Raw genomic sequence first — 17,146 nt, 5'->3', positions numbered from 1 at the left:
GGTGATAACTTGTAAAGTGGTTCTCTCCTTTCCCTCAGCATTCATGCTTTCACTATTCTGAACGAAAAAAAAAACAGAACTACTGAAATATGAGCACAGAACTACAGAAATATGAGCACAGAACTACTGAAATATGAGCACAGAATTACTGGTCATGTTCAATTCTTATTACGGTGAGTTTTTGACACAGTTAAAATAATGGTCTTGATTTGGACTGATATTGTTCTGGTCTCGGTCTTGACTTGTCTTGGCCCCCCTCCTGGTCTTTGTCTTGACTCGGTCTCTGCCACCCTTCTTGTCTCGGTCTTGACTCGGTCTTGGCCCCCCTCCTGGTCTCGGTTTTGACTCGGTCTCTGCCCCCCTCCTGGTCTTCATCTTGACTCGGTCTCTGCCCCCCTCCTGGTCTTCATCTTGACTCGGTCTCTGCCCCCCTCCTGGTCTTCATCTTGACTCGGTCTCTGCCACCCTCCTGGTCTTCATCTTGACTCGGTCTCGGCCCCCCTCCTGGTCTTCATCTTGACTCGGTCTCTGCCCCCTCCTGGTCTTCATCTTGACTCGGTCTCTGCCCCCTCCTGGTCTTCATCTTGACTCGGTCTCGGCCCCCTCCTGGTCTTCATCTTGACTCGGTCTCTGCCCCCTCCTGGTCTTCATCTTGACTCGGTCTCTGCCCCCTCCTGGTCTTCATCTTGACTCGGTCTCGGCCCCCTCCTGGTCTTCATCTTGACTCGGTCTCTGCCCCCCTCCTGGTCTTCATCTTGACTCGGTCTCGGCCCCACTTCTGGTCTCGGTTTTGACTCGGTCTCGGCCCCCCTCCTGGTCTTCATCTTGACTCGGTCTCGGCCCCCTCCTGGTCTTCATCTTGACTCGGTCTCTGCCCCCTCCTGGTCTTCATCTTGACTCGGTCTCGGCCCCCCTCCTGGTCTTCATCTTGACTCGGTCTCTGCCCCCCTCCTGGTCTTCATCTTGACTCGGTCTCTGCCCGCCTCCTGGTCTTCATCTTGACTCGGTCTCGGCCCCCTCCTGGTCTTCATCTTGACTCGGTCTCTGCCCCCTCCTGGTCTTCATCTTGACTCGGTCTCTGCCCCCTCCTGGTCTTCATCTTGACTCTGTCTCTGCCACCCTCCTGGTCTTCATCTTGACTCGGTCTCTGCCCCCCTCCTGGTCTTCATCTTGACTCGGTCTCTGCCCCCCTCCTGGTCTTCATCTTGACTCGGTCTCGGCCCACCTTCTGGTCTCGGTTTTGACTCGGTCTCGGCCCCCCTCCTGGTCTTCATCTTGACTCGGTCTCTGCCCCCCTCCTGGTCTTCATCTTGACTCGGTCTCTGCCACCCTCCTGGTCTTCATCTTGACTCGGTCTCTGCCCCCCTCCTGGTCTTCATCTTGACTCGGTCTCTGCCCCCCTCCTGGTCTTCATCTTGACTCGGTCTCTGCCCCCCTTCTGGTCTTCATCTTGACTCGGTCTCACTGTAGGTGGTCTTGAACACAACACTAGTAGCAACTTATGAACATAAGATTGGAACAAAATATATAGTATATAGTAAATATATAGTATTGACTTTAGATATTGTTATTGATAGTATACATTATTATTGATAGTGTACATTATTACTGATGTTAGATATTGTAGTTGATAGTATACATTATTACTGATGTTAGATATTGTAGTTGATAGTATACATTATTACTGATGTTAGATATTGTAGTTGATAGTATACATTATTGTTGACGTTAGATATTGTTATTGATAGTAAACATTATTATTGAGAGTGTACATTGTTATTGATAGTAAACATTATTATTGAGAGTGTACATTGTTATTGATAGTAAACATTATTATTGAGAGTGTACATTATTATTGAGAGTGTACATTATTATTGATAGTATACATTGTTATTGATGGTAAACATTGTAACAATACACACGCAACACAAACAATCTTACACAAAGACATGAGGGGGAACAGAGGAATAAATACAGGTGGTGTGATTGGGGAATGAAAACCAGGTGTGCAGGGAACAAGACAAAACAAATGGATACATGAGAAATGGAGCGGCGTTGGCTAGGAAGCCGGTGACGTCGACCGCCGAACGAACAAGGAGAGGAGCCCACTTCGGCTGAAGTCGTGACAGGACATTAGATTTTGTTATTGCTAATATACATTATTATTGATAATTACATTATTTTTGACATCAGGTATTGTTATTGATAGTATAGTATTAGTAGTATTTTTCACCCGTTGGATTAACTAATATGTACGAGAGAGGTGAAACTCTATTAAATCAAGTGTAATATTCTCTATGGTTTTCAATGAGGCGCAATAATAATCTACTCGATTCAGATATTCTTCAATGCACCATGGTTCATCTCAGCCCTAACGATCTCCTCAACTGATTTGAATGGTATAGTTTTTATTGGACGTTATTATTCCTTCTAAGAAAAGACACACTGAATATTCAACTGTACAACAATAATTGTTGATAATAGAACCATGTCCTGAAAAAATATTTAAATGGTAAGATAAAAATATATTTAAATTTTTTTAATGTTTGTTTTTGAAAAGGGACAAAAAAGCTTTCCTTTGTAGAATAATTACAATGACAAAAAAAATGTAGCGCACAACGTTTATAAGATACGCATAGGCTGGAATCAGTACAGAAATACAGAGCCTACAGAAAGTATTCGTAACCCTTAATTTATTCTGCATTTTGTTGTGTTACAGCTTGAATTCAACATTGATACAAATAAATACATATATACCACCAAACAACATACCACCCGTCCATCTACACACAATACCTCATAACGACAAAGTAAAAAAAATAATTTGCAAATGTATTGAAAAAGAAAATGAAATATCAAATTTACCACCTCCAAGTCAACACTTTGTAGAAGCACCTTTTGGCAGAGATTACAGCTGTGCATCTCTCTGGGTCAGTCTCTAAGAGCTTTCCATACATGGGATTGTGCAACATTTGCCCATTATTCTTTAAAGAAATGATTGAAGTTCTGTCTAATTGGTTATTGATCTTAGCTAGGCAACCATATTTAGGTCATAGACTTTCAAACTGTTAACTCGGCCGTTGTCTTCTTGGTAAGTAACTCCAGTATAGATTTGACCTTGTGTTTTAGGTTATAGTTCTGCTGGTAAACTAAACCAGGTTTTCCTCTAGATTAGTTCCTTTACGTTTTTTTCTTTTCTGAAAAACTCCCCAGTCCTTACAGATTACAAGCATACCCATAACATGATGCAGCCATCACTATGCAGACATTAAACTGTTTTAAAGTCACCATTGGCCTCATGGTGAAATCCTTGAGTGGTTTCCATCCTCTCCGGCAACTGAGTTAGGAAGGACGCCTGTATCTTTGTAGTGACTGGTTGTATTGATACACCATCTAAAGTGTTATTAACAACTTTATCATGCTCAAAGGGATATTCAGTGTATATATATATATGTATGTTTTTTTTTACCCATCTACCAATAGGTGCTCTTCTTGGCGAGGCATTGGAAAACCTCCCTGGTCTTTGACATCTGTGTTTGAAATTCACTGCTCGACTGAGGGACCTTACAGATAATTGTATGTGTGGGGCACAGAGGTGAGGGAGTCATTCAACAACCATGTTTAACACTATTATTGCACACAGAGCGGATCCATGCAACTTATTTTGTGACTTGTTCAGCATATCTTTACTGAATTTAACAAAGGGGTTGAATACATATTGACTCAAGATATTTATTTTTTTTTATTAATTTGTAAAAATGTATTAAAACATAAGTACACTTTGACATTTTAGGATTTTGTGTGTAGCCCGGTGACGAAACCATTTTTAATTCAGACTGTAAAACAACTAAAAGTCAAGGAGTGGGAATACGTTCTGGAGGCTGTATGTTCTGTAGCATTTCTTAAAGATTGTAATGAGGCTCCAAATTGATATGGTCCATTTCAATTAAGCGATAATTATCCTAAGTGCCCCCCCAAAATACCAAAACTAAATGAAGGTCTTAAATTAACCGGATGGATGAGGAGAACAAGTTAAATGGCTCCTGACTCGTCTCTCGCTACCATTATCCACGGGCTGGTTGACAGGCAGGCCAGAAGACGAATGGATGCTCCTCTGTGACCCCTCAACAAACCGTCACCTTCCCACCCCACACACCCAGGACTCTGTGACCCCTCAACAAACCGTCACCTTCCCACCCCACACACCCAGGACTCTGTGACCCCTCAACAAACCGTCACCTTCCCACCCCACACACCCAGGACTCTGTGACCCCTCAACAAACCGTCACCTTCCCACCCCACACACCCAGGACTCTGTGACCCCTCAACAAACCGTCACCTTCCCACCCCACACACCCAGGACTCTGTGACCCCTCAACAAACCGTCACCTTCCCACCCCACACACCCAGGACTCTGTGACCCCTCAACAAACTGTCACCTTCCCACCCCACACACCCAGGACTCTGTGACCCCTCAACAAACCGTCACCTTCCCACCCCACACACCCAGGACTCTGTGACCCCTCAACAAACCGTCACCTTCCCACCCCACACACCCAGGACTCTGTGACCCCTCAACAAACCGTCACCTTCCCACCTTCCCACCCCACACACCCAGGACTCTGTCTGTGACACACCACACTCTGCCCGGTCACTGGTAAAGACAGGGTTTGCCTTCTAGTGTGAGTGGGTATACAAGTCTACTGTAGGTATAGGACAGAACATAGATGGTTTGCCTTCAACAAACCGTCACCTTCCCACCCCACACACCCAGGACTCTGTGACCCCTCAACAAACCGTCACCTTCCCACCCCACCAGGACTGTGACCCCTCAACAAACCGTCACCTTCTAGTGACTGTGTGGGTATAGGACTGTAGGTATAGGACAGAACATAGATGGTTTGCCTTCTAGTGTGTGTGGGTATATGAGTCTACTGTAGGTATAGGACAGAACATAGATGGTTTGCCTTCTAGTGTGTGTGGGTATATGAGTCTACTGTAGGTATAGGACAGAACATAGATGGTTTGCCTTCTAGTGTGTGTGGGTATATGTGTCTACTGTCGGTATAGGACAGAACATAGATGGTTTGCCTTCTAGTGTGTGTGGGTATATGAGTCTACTGTAGGTATAGGACAGAACATAGATGGTTTGCCTTCTAGTGTGTGTGGGTATATGAGTCTACTGTAGGTATAGGACAGAACATAGATGGTTTGCCTTCTAGTGTGTGTGGGTATATGAGTCTACTGTAGGTATAGGACAGAACATAGATGGTTTGCCTTCTAGTGTGTGTGGGTATATGTGTCTACTGTAGGTATAGGACAGAACATAGATGGTTTGCCTTCTAGTGTGTGTGGGTATACGAGTCTACTGTAGGTATAGGACAGAACATAGATGGTTTGCCTTCTAGTGTGTGTGGGTATACGAGTCTACTGTAGGTATAGGACAGAACATAGATGGTTTGCCTTCTAGTGTGTGTGGGTATATGAGTCTACTGTAGGTATAGGACAGAACAGAGATGGTTTGCCTTCTAGTGTGTGTGGGTATATGTGTCTACTGTAGGTATGACCCCTATATGTTACCTGTAATCCGAGGTTAATGAGTAATCATGTATATGACAATAAAGCAATTGGTATGGGTAAGGAAAGCTTTAGACAGAAACATGTCTTTACAGATTAATCTGACGGGACAGAAGCATGTCGATACATGTTAAGTGTCAAAGAGTTGCAGCAATCCTTGCAGATGAGTACTCATCACTTGAAACTCTGTCATTATGATGAAGTTTATTGGATAACCCTCCTCTGTCAATATGATGAAGCTTATTGGATAACCCTCCTCTGTTATTATGATGAAGCTTATTGGATAACCCTCCTCTGTCAATATGATGAAGCTTATTGGATAACCCTCCTCTGTCAATATGATGAAGCTTATTGGATAACCCTCATCTGTCAATATGATGAAGCTTATTGGATAACCCTCATCTGTCAACATGATGAAGCTTATTGGATAACCCTCCTCTGTCAATATGATGAAGCTTATTGGATAACCCTCCTCTGTCAATATGATGAAGCTTATTGGATAACCCTCATCTGTCAATATGATGAAGCTTATTGGATAACCCTCCTCTGTCAATATGATGAAGCTTATTGGATAACCCTCCTCTGTCAATATGATGAAGCTTATTGGATAACCCTCCTCTGTCAACATGATGGAAGCATACCACCCAGCAACATACCACCCAGCAACATACCACCCAGCAACATACAACATACCACCCAGCAACATACCACCCAGCAACATACCACCCTGCAGCATACCACCCTGCAACATACCACCCAGCAACATACCACCCTGCAGCATACCACCCTGCAACATACCACCCAGCAACATACCACCCTGCAACATACCACCCAACAACATACCACCCAACAACATACCACCCAACAACATACCACCCAGCAACATACCACCCAGCAACATACCACCCAGCAACATACCACCCAGCAACATACCACCCAACAACATACCACCCAACAACATACCACCCAACAACATACCATCCAGCAACATACCACCCAGCAACATACCACCCAACAACATACCACCTAGCAACATACCACCCAACAACATACCACCCAGCAACATACCACCCAACAACATACCACCCAGCAACATACCACCCAGCAACAAACCACCCTGCAACATACCACCAAACAACATACCACCCTGCAACATACCATCCAGCAACATACCACCAAACAATATACCACCCTGCATCATACCACCCTGCAACATACCACCCAGCAACATACCACCCAGCAACATACCACCCAGCAACATACCACCCAGCAACATACCACCCTGCAGCATACCACCCTGCAACATACCACCCTGCAACATACCACCCAGCAACTTACCATCCAGAAACATACCACCCAGCAACATACCACCCAACAACATACCACCCTGCAACATACCACCCAGCAACATACCACCCAACAACATACCACCCTGCAACATACCACCCAACAACATACCACCCAGCAACATACCACCCAACAACATACCACCCAGCAACATACCACCCAGCAACATACCACCCAGCAACATACCACCCTGCAACATACCACCCAACAACATACCACCCTGCAACATACCACCCTGCAACATACCACCCAACAACATACCACCCTGCAACATACCACCCAGCAACATACCACCCAGCAACATACCACCCAGCAACATACCACCCAACAACATACCACCCAGCAACATACCACCCAGACAAATGGGTAGAGCTGAAATGAGACAGCTGAAATGAGACAGATGAAATGGGTAGACATGCTGAAATGGGTAGAGCTGAAATGAGACAGCTGAAATGAGACAGCTGAAATGGGTAGACATGAAATGGGTAGACATGAAATGGGTAGAGCTGAAAAGAGACAGCTGAAATGGGTACAGCTGAAATGAGACAGCTGAAATGAGACAGCTGAAATGAGACAGCTGAAATGACAGAGCTGAAATGGGTAGAGCTGAAATGGGTACAGCTGAAATGGGTACAGCTGAAATGACAGAGCTGAAATGGGTACAGCTGAAATGAGACAGCTGAAATTGGTAGAGCTGAAATTGGTAGAGCTGAAATGAGACAGCTGAAATGGGTAGAGCTGAAATGAGACAGCTGAAATGGGTAGAGCTGAAATGAGACAGCTGAAATGAGACAGCTGAAATGGGTAGACATGAAATGGGTAGACATGAAATGGGTAGAGCTGAAATGAGACAGCTGAAATTGGTAGAGCTGAAATGAGACAGCTGAAATGGGTAGAGCTGAAATGAGACAGATGAAATGGGTAGAGCTGAAATGAGACAGATGAAATGGGTAGAGCTGAAATGAGACAGATGAAATGGGTAGAGCTGAAATGAGACAGATGAAATGGGTAGAGCTGAAATGACACCTTTGAAATTGAGATGGTTTAAATGGAATACTAACTGAAATCTGAACAAAGGCAGGCCTATAACATCTCACATGTAAACTAATATGAAATTAAGTATTTGTTGCACTACAATGATACAACAAATGTTATTGTTTGTCTCTGAAAAAGGAATGAAGCGTAATGATAAGATGTATTTGTGTGTTTCATTCAGCGAATGATTGACATCAGAGCAGGTCTAGATACTACCTACAGCAGAGCAGGTCTAGATACTACCTACAGCAGGTCTAGATACTACCTACAGCAGGTCTTGATACTACCTTAAGCAGGTCTAGATACTACCTACATAGGGTCTAGATACTACCTACAGCAGGTCTAGATACTACCTACAGCAGGTCTAGATACTACCTACAGCAGGTCTAGATACTACCTACAGCAGGACAAGATACTACCTACAGCAGGTCTAGATGCTACCTACAGCAGGACTAGATAGTACCTACAGCAGGTCTAGATACTACCTACAGCAGAGAAGGTCTAGATACTACCTACAGCAGAGTAGGTCTCGATACTACCTACAGCAGAGAAGGTCTAGATACTACCTACAGCAAAGCAGGTCTAGATACTACCTACAGCAGGTCTAGATGCTACCTACAGCAGGACTAGATACTACCTACAGCAGGTCTAGATACTACCTACATCAGAGCAGGTCTAGATACAACCTACAGCAGGTCTAGATACTCCCTACAGCAGGTCGAGATACTACCTGCACCAGTTCTAGATACTACCTACAGCAGGACTAGATACTACCTACAGCAGGTCTAGATACTACCTACAGCAGGTCTAGATACTACCTACAGCAGAGCAGGTCTAGATACTACCAACAGAAGGTCTAGATGCTACCTACAGCAGGACTAGATACTACCTACAGCAGAGCAGGTCTAGATACTACCTACAGCAGGTCTAGATACTACCTACAGCAGGTCTAGATACTACCTACAGCAGGTCTAGATACTACCTACAGCAGAGCAGGTCTAGATACTACCTACAGCAGGTCTAGATACTACCTACAGCAGGTCTAGATACTACCTACAGAAAGTATAGATACTACCTACAGCAGGTCTAGATGCTACCTACTGCAGGTCTAGATACTACCTACGGCAGGTCTAGACACTAACTACATCAGAGCAGATCTAGATACTACCTACAGCAGAGCAGGTCTCGATACTACCTACAGCAGAGCAGGTCTCGATACTACCTACAGCAGGTCTAGACACTACCTACAGCAGGTCTAGATACTACCAACAGCAGGACTAGATACTACCTACAGCAGAGCAGGTCTAGATACTACCTACAGAATGTCTAGATACTACCTACAGCAGGTCTAGATACTACCTACAGCAGGTCAAGTTACTACCTACAGCAGGTCAAGATACTACGTACATCAGTGTAGGTCTAGATACTAACTACAGCAGGTCTAGATACTACCTACATCACGTCTAGATACTACCTACAGCAGGACTAGATACTACCTACAGCAGGTCTAGATACTACCTACAGCAGGTCTAGATACTACCTACAGCAGGTCTAGATACTACCTACAACAGATCTAGATACTACCTACAGCAGATCTAGATACTACATACAGCAGGTCTAGATACTACCTACAACAGAGCAGGTCTAGATACTACCTACAGCAGGACTAGATACTACCTTCAGCAGGACTAGATACTACCTACAGCAGATCTAGATACTACATACAGCAGGTCTAGATACTACCTACAGCAGGTCTAGATACTAGATACTACCTTCAGCAGGACTAGATACTACCTACAGGACTAGATACTACCTACAGCAGATCTAGATACTACCTACAGCAGGACTACAGCAGGTCTAGATACTACCTACAGCAGGACTAGATACTACCTACAGCAGGTCTAGATACTACCTACAGCAGGTCTAGATACTACCTACCTAGATACAGCAGATGACTAGATACTACCTACAGCAGGTCTAGATACTACAGATCTAGATACACCTACAGCAGGTCTAGATACTACCTACAGCAGGTCTAGATACTACCTACAGCAGGTCTAGATACTACCTACAGCAGGTCTACCTACAGCAGGACTAGATACTAGATACTACCTACAGCAGGTCTAGATACTACCTACAGCAGGTCTAGATACTACCTACAGCAGGACTAGATACTACCTACAGATACTACCTACAGCAGATCTAGATACTACCTACAGCAGGTCTAGATACTACCTACAGCAGGTCTAGATACTACCTACAGCAGGACTAGATACTACCTACAGCAGGTCTAGATACTACCTACAGCAGGTCTAGATACTACCTACAGCAGGTCAAGATACTACGTACATCAGTGTAGGTCTAGATACTAACTACAGCAGGTCTAGATACTACTACCTACAGCAGGACTAGATACTACCTACAGCAGATACTACCTACAGAGGTCTAGATACTACCTACAGCAGGACTAGATACTACCTACAGCAGATCTAGATACTAGATCTAGATACTACCTACAACAGAGCAGGTCTAGATACTACCTACAGCAGGTCTAGATACTACCTACAGCAGAGTAGATCTAGATACTACCTACAGCAGAGTAGGTCTAGATACTACCTACAGCAGGTCTAGATGCTACCTAAAGCAGAGTAGGTCTAGATACTACCTACAGCAGAGTAGGTCTAGATACTACCTACAGCAGGTCTAGATACTAAATACAGCAGAGTAGTTCTCGATACTACCTACAGCAGAGTAGGTCTCGATACAACCTACAGCAGAGTAGGTCTAGATACTACCTACAGCAGAGTAGGTCTAGATACTACCTACAGCAGAGTAGGTCTAGATACTACCTACAGCAGGTCTAGATACTACATACAGCAGAGTAGTTCTCGATACTACCTACAGCAGAGTAGGTCTCGATACTACCTACAGCAGAGTAGGTCTAGATACTACCTACAGCAGAGTAGGTCTAGATACTACCTACAGCAGAGTATGTCTAGATACTACCTACAGCAGAGTAGGTCTAGATACTAGCTACAGCAGAGTAGGTCTCCATCCCCCGCCTCACCATACCCCGTCTCTCCCTCCCCCATCTCTCCGTCCCCCCGTCTCTCCCTCCCCCGTCTCTCCCTCCCCCGCCTCACCATACCCCGTCTCTCCCTCCCCCGTCTCTCCCTCCCCCGTCTCTCCCTCCCCCGCCTCACCATACGCCGTCTCTCCCACCCCCGTCTCTCCCACCCCCGTCTCTCCCTCCCCCATACCCCGTCTCTCCCTCCCCGTCTCTCCCTCCCCGTCCCCCTCCCCTGTCTCTACCTCACCATCTCCCCTCCCCGTCTCTCCCTCCCCGTCTCTCCCCCCCGTCTCTCTCCCTCCCCCGTCTCTCCCTCCCCCGTCTCTCCCTCCCCGTCTCTCCCTCCCCCATCTCTCCCTCCCCGTCTCTCCCCCCCCGTCTCTCCCTCCCCGCCTCACCATCGCCGTCTCTCCCTCCCCCGCCTCACCATCGACGTCTCTCCCACCCCCGTCTCTCCCTCCCCCCGTCTCTCCCTCCCCCCTCTCCCTCCCCCGTCTCACCCTCCCCCGTCTCACCCTCCCCTGTCTCTCCCTCCCCCACTCCCCCCGTCTCACCATATGCCTTCTATCCCACCTCTCCCTCCCCCTCTCCCCTCACCCGTCTCTCCCTCCCCCGCCTCTCCCTCCCCCCGCCTCTCCATACGCGTCTCTCCCTCCCCCCGTCTATCCCTCCCCCGCCTCACCATACGTCTCTCCCTCCCCCGTCTCTCCCTCCCCCGTCTCACCCTCCCCCGTCTCTCCCTCCCCCCGTCTCTCCCTCCCCCACCTACGCCGTCCCCCGCCTCCCACCCCGTATGCCTTCCCTCCCCCGTCCCCCACCCCCATCTCTCCCCGTCTCCCCCGTCTCTCCCTCCCCCGTCTCTCCCTCCCCCGTCTCTCCGTCCCCCGCCTCTCCCACCCCCGTCTCTCCCACCCCGTCTCTCCCTCCCCCGTCCCCCCTCCCCCGTCTCTCCCTCCCTCCCCCTCCCCCTCCCTTACTCCGTCTCTCCCTCCCCCGCTCTCCCTACTCCGTCTCTCCCTCCCCCGTCTCTCCCTCCCCCGCCTCACCATACGCCGTCTCTCCCTCCCCCGTCTCTCCCTCCCCCGTCCCCCTCCTCCGTCACCCTCGCCCCCTCTCTCCCTCCCCCGTCTCACCCTCCCCCGCCTCACCATACGCCGTCTCTCCCTCCCCCGTCTCTCCCTCCCCCCTCTCCCTCCTCCGTCTCTCCCCCCCCGCCTCACCATACCCCGTCTCTCCCTCCCCCGTCTCTCCCTCCCCCCGCTGTCCCTCCCCATCCCCCGCCCGTCCCTCCCTCCCCCCCCGTCTCTCCCTCCCCTGTCTCCCCTCCCCCCTTCCCCTTACCCGTCTCTCCCTCCCCCTTCTCTCCCTACTCCGTCTCTCCTCCCCCTTCTCTCCCTACCCGTCTCCCCTCCCCCGTCTCCCTCCCCCCGTCTCTCCCCTCCCCCGTCTCCCCTCCCCCCGCCTCACCGTCCCCCGCCTCACCATACGCCGTCTCTCCCTCCCCCCGTCTCTCCCTCCCACGTCTCCCTCCCCCGTCTCTCCCTCCCCAGCCTCACCATCTCTCCCTCCCCCGTCCCCCTCCCCCCCGTCTCTCCCTCCCCCGTCTCTCCCTCCCCCCGTCTCCCTCCCCCGCCTCCCCCGCCGTCTCTCCCACCCCCGTCTCTCCCTCCCCCCGTCTCTCCCTCCCCCGTCTCTCCCTCCCCAGCCTCCCCCTGTCTCTCCCTCCCCCGTCTCTCCCTCCCCCTCTCCCTCCCCCGCCTCACCCTCCCCCTCCCCCGTCTCTCCCTCCCCCGTCTCTCCCTCCCCCGTCTCTCCCTCCCCCGCCTCCCATACGTCCCACCCCGTCTCTCCCTCCCCCGTCTCCCCTCCCCCGTCTCTCCCCCCATCCCCCTTCTCACCTTACCCGTCTCTCCCTCCCCCCTCTCCCTCTCCGTCTCTCCCTCCCCTCTCTCCCTCTCCCCCCCCCGTCCTCCCTCCCCGTCTCACCCTCCTCCGTCTCTCCCTCCCCGCCTCCCCCCCCGCCTCACCATACGCCGTCTCTCCCTCCCCCGTCTCTCCCTCCCACGTCTCTCCCTCCTCCGTCTCTCCCTCCCCCAGCCTCACCATACCCCGTCTCTCCCCCCCCGTCCCCCCGTCCCCGTCTCTCCCTCCCCCGTCTCTCCCTCCCCCGCCTCTCCCTCCCCCGCCTCCCTCCCCCGTCTCTCCCTCCCCCTCTCTCCCCGTCCCCCTCCCCCGTCTCTCCCTCCCCAGCCGTCTCTCCCTCCCTCCCCCCGTCTCTCCCTCCCCCGCCCACCATACCCCCTCCCCTCCCCGTCTCTCCCTCCCCCGTCTCTCCCTCCCCCGTCTCTCCCTCCCCCCGCCTCCCATACGGCGTCTCTCCCTCCCCGTCTCTCCCTCCCCGTCTCCCCTCCCCCGTCTCTCCCCCATCTCCCCCCGCCTCACCCCCGTCCCCCTCCCCCGCCTCTCCCTCCCCCGTCTCTCCCTCCCCCGTCTCTCCCTCCCCCGTCTCTCCCTCCCCCGCCTCTCCCTCCCCCCCGCCTCACCATACGCCGTCTCTCCCTCCCCCGTCTCTCCCTCCCTCCCCCCTCCCCGTCCCTCCCCCGTCTCTCCCTCCCCCGCCTCACCATACCCCATCTCTCCCTCCCCCCGTCTCTCCCTCCCCGTCTCTCCCTCCCCGTCTCCCTCCCCGCTCTCCCTCCCCCGCCTCACCATACGGCTCTCCCTCCCCCGCCTCTCCCCACCCCGTCTCTCCCTCCCCCGTCTCTCCCTCCCCCGTCTCTCCCTCCCCCTCTCCCTCCCCCCGCCTCCCTCCCCCCGTCCCCCTCCCCGTCCTCCCACCCCCGTCTCTCCCTCCCCCGTCTCTCCCTCCCCGTCTCTCCCCCCGTCCCCGTCTCTCCCTCCCCCGTCTCTCCCCCCTCCCCCCCGTCTCTCCCTCCCCCGCCTCACCCCTCCCCCGTCTCTCCCTCCCCCCCCCTTGTCTCTCCCTCCCCCTCCCCCTTCTCTCCCTCACCCTCCCCTCCCCCCGTCTCTCCCTCCCCCCCCGTCTCTCCCTCCCCCCTCTCCTCCCCATCTCGCCCACCCGTCTCTCCCCCCGCCTCCCCCCGTCTCTCCCTCCCCCGCCTCTTCTCCCTCCCCCGTCTCTCCCCCCCGTCTCCCCCGCCTCCCTCCCCCGCCTCACCATACGCCGTCTCTCCCTCCCCCGCCTCTCCCACGCCCGTCTCTCCCTCCCCCGTCTCTCCCTCCCCGTCTCTCCCTCCCCCGTCCCCCCCTCTCTCCTCCCCCGTCTCTCCCTCCCCCGTCTCTCCCACCCCCGTCTCTCCCTCCCCCATCTCTCCCACCCCGTCTCTCCTCCCCCCCCCCCCATCCCCGTCTCCCACCCCGTCTCTCCCTCTCCCCCCCGTCTCTCCCACCCCCCGTCTCTCCCACCCCGTCTCCCTCCCTCCCTCCCTCCCCTCTCACCCTCCCCCTTCTCTCCCACCCCGTCTCTCCCTCCCCCTTCTCTCCCTACTCCGTCTCTCCCCCCCCTTACTCCGTCTCTCCCACCCCCGTCTCTCCCTCCCCCTTCTCTCCCTCACCCCCGTCTCTCCCACCCCCCCTCCCCCCCCCGTCTCTCCCTCCCTCCCCCTTCTCTCCCTCCCCTGTCTCACCCTCCCCCTTCTCTCCTTACCCCCCCTCCCCCTCTCCCTCCCCTCTCCCTCCCCCTCTCCCTCTCTCCCTCCCCCTGTCTCACCCTCCCCCTTCTCTCCTTACTCCGTCTCTCCCTCCCCCTTCTCTCCCTACTCCGTCTCTCCCTCCCCTTCTCTCCCCCTTCTCTCCCTCCCCCCATCTCTCCCTACTCCCTCTCCCTCCCCCTTCTCTCCCTACTCCGTCTCTCCCTCCCCCTTCTCTCCCTCTTGTCTGGATGTCCCTCCCCCTTCTCTCCCTTTGTCTGTCTGTGTGTCTCTCCCTGTGTCTCCCTGTGTCTCTCCCTCCCCCTGTCTCCCTCTTGTCTGGATGTAATGCAGTGTTTGTGTGTGTGTGTGTGTGTGTGTGTGTGTGTGTGTGTGTGTGTGTGTGTGTGTGTCTTTGTTCATGTGTGTGTGTTGTGTGTGTGTTTGTTAATGTCTTTGTTCATGTGTGTGTTTGTGTGTGTGTTTGTTAATGTCTTTGTGTGTGTCTTTGTTAATGTGTGTGTGTGTGTTTGTATGTGTGAGTGTGTTTGTCTTTGTTAATGTGTGTGTTGTGTGTGTGTTTGTCTGTTTGTCTTTGTTAATGTGCGTGTTTGTGTGTGTTTGTCTGTTTGTCTTTGTTAATGTGTGTGTGTGTGTGTGTGTGTGTGTTTGTGTGTGTGTGTGTGTGTGTCGGGAGGGGCTGTGACTAAAATGGCTGAACTTCCAGACTACATCAGTTCCTGTTTAATGAGGAAGAACACCTTCAGCAGCACCACATAGAGGTTCATTACAGGCCACCTTTGAGTTGGGTAATGAGCAATGCAATGGACCAGACGAAAATATACCATTTAATTACAAATATCTGTACAGACAGCTAACACAGCCAGGGTCACACACACACACACACACACACACACACACACACACACACACACACACACACACACACACACACACACACACACACACACACACACACACACACACACACACACACACACACACACAAATCAAACTGTATTAGTCACATGCACCGACTACAACAGATGTAGACCTTACAGTGAAATGCTTAGGAAATGCACACTGACATACACAGTCTTGTACAGCTGACCTTTACCTAACGCTAGCTTCTAACCCTAACCCTAACCTTAACCCTAACCCTAACCCTAACCCTAACCTTGTGGGGAAACGCAATTCAGTATCACTAACCCCAAACCTAACCCGTACTTTTATCTTAACCCTGAACTTAACCCTTTACCTAACGCTAGCTCCTAACCCTAACCCTATCTCCTAACCCTATCTCCTAACCCTATCTCCTAACCCTATCTCCTAACCCTAACTCCTAACCCTAGCTACTAACGCTAGCTCCTAAACCTAACCCCAGCTCCTAACCCTAACCCTAACCCTAGCTCCTAACCCTGGCTCCTAACCCTGCTCCTAACCCTAACCCTAACTCCAACCCTAACCCAAAACCTAACGCTAGCTCCTAACCCTAGCTACTAACACTAACTCCTAACACTAACCCTAAACCTAACCCTAAACCTACCCCTAGCTCCTACCCCTAGCCCCTACCCCTAAGCATAACCCTAACCCTAACGCTATCCTAACCCTAGCTCCAAACTCTAGCTACTAACACTAGCTCCTAAACCTAACCCTAAACCTAACCCTAGCTCCTAACCCTAACTCCTAACCCTGACTCCTAACCCTAACCCTAACCCTAGCTCCTAACCCTAACCCTGACCCTAACTCCTAACCCTAATTCCTAACCCTAACTCCTAACCCTAACCCTAGCTCCTAACCCTAAACCTAGCTCCTAACCCTAGCTCCTAACCCTAGCTACTAACCTTAGCTCCTAACCCTAGCTCCTAACGCTAGCTCCTAACCCTTGCTCCTAACCCTAAACCTAACGCTAGCTCCTAACCCTAGCTCCTAATGCTAACCCTAAACTTAGTTCCTAACTCTAGCTACTAACCCTAGCTCCTAACCCTAAACCTACCCCTAGCTCCTACCCCTAGCCCCTACCCCTAAGCATAACCCTAACCCTAACGCTATCCTAACCCTAGCTCCAAACTCTAGCTACTAACACTAGCTCCTAAACCTAACCCTAAACCTAACCCTAGCTCCTAACCCTAACTCCTAACCCTAGCTCCTAACCCTAAACCTAGCTCCTAACCTAACCCTGACCCTAACCCTAACCCTAACTCCTAACCCTAACTCCTAACCCTAACCTAGCTTCTAACCCTAAACCTAACCCTAAACCTAAACCTAACCCTAAACCTAACCCTAGCTCCAAACCCTAACTCCTAACCTTAACCCTAAACCTAACCCTAGCTCCTAACCCTAGCTCCTAATGCTAACCCTAACCCTAACTCTAGCTCCTAACCCTAGCTCCTAACCCTAAAGCTAACCCTAATCCTAACCCTAGTTCCTAACCCTAAAGTTCTAACCCTAGATCCTAACCCTAAAC

This window comes from Oncorhynchus masou, chromosome 13 (genome assembly GCF_036934945.1).
Source record: "Oncorhynchus masou masou isolate Uvic2021 chromosome 13, UVic_Omas_1.1, whole genome shotgun sequence".
Lineage (NCBI taxonomy): Eukaryota > Metazoa > Chordata > Actinopteri > Salmoniformes > Salmonidae > Oncorhynchus > Oncorhynchus masou.
The sequence above is the reverse complement of the archived record's forward strand: the minus strand, read 5'-3'. Positions refer to the sequence as shown.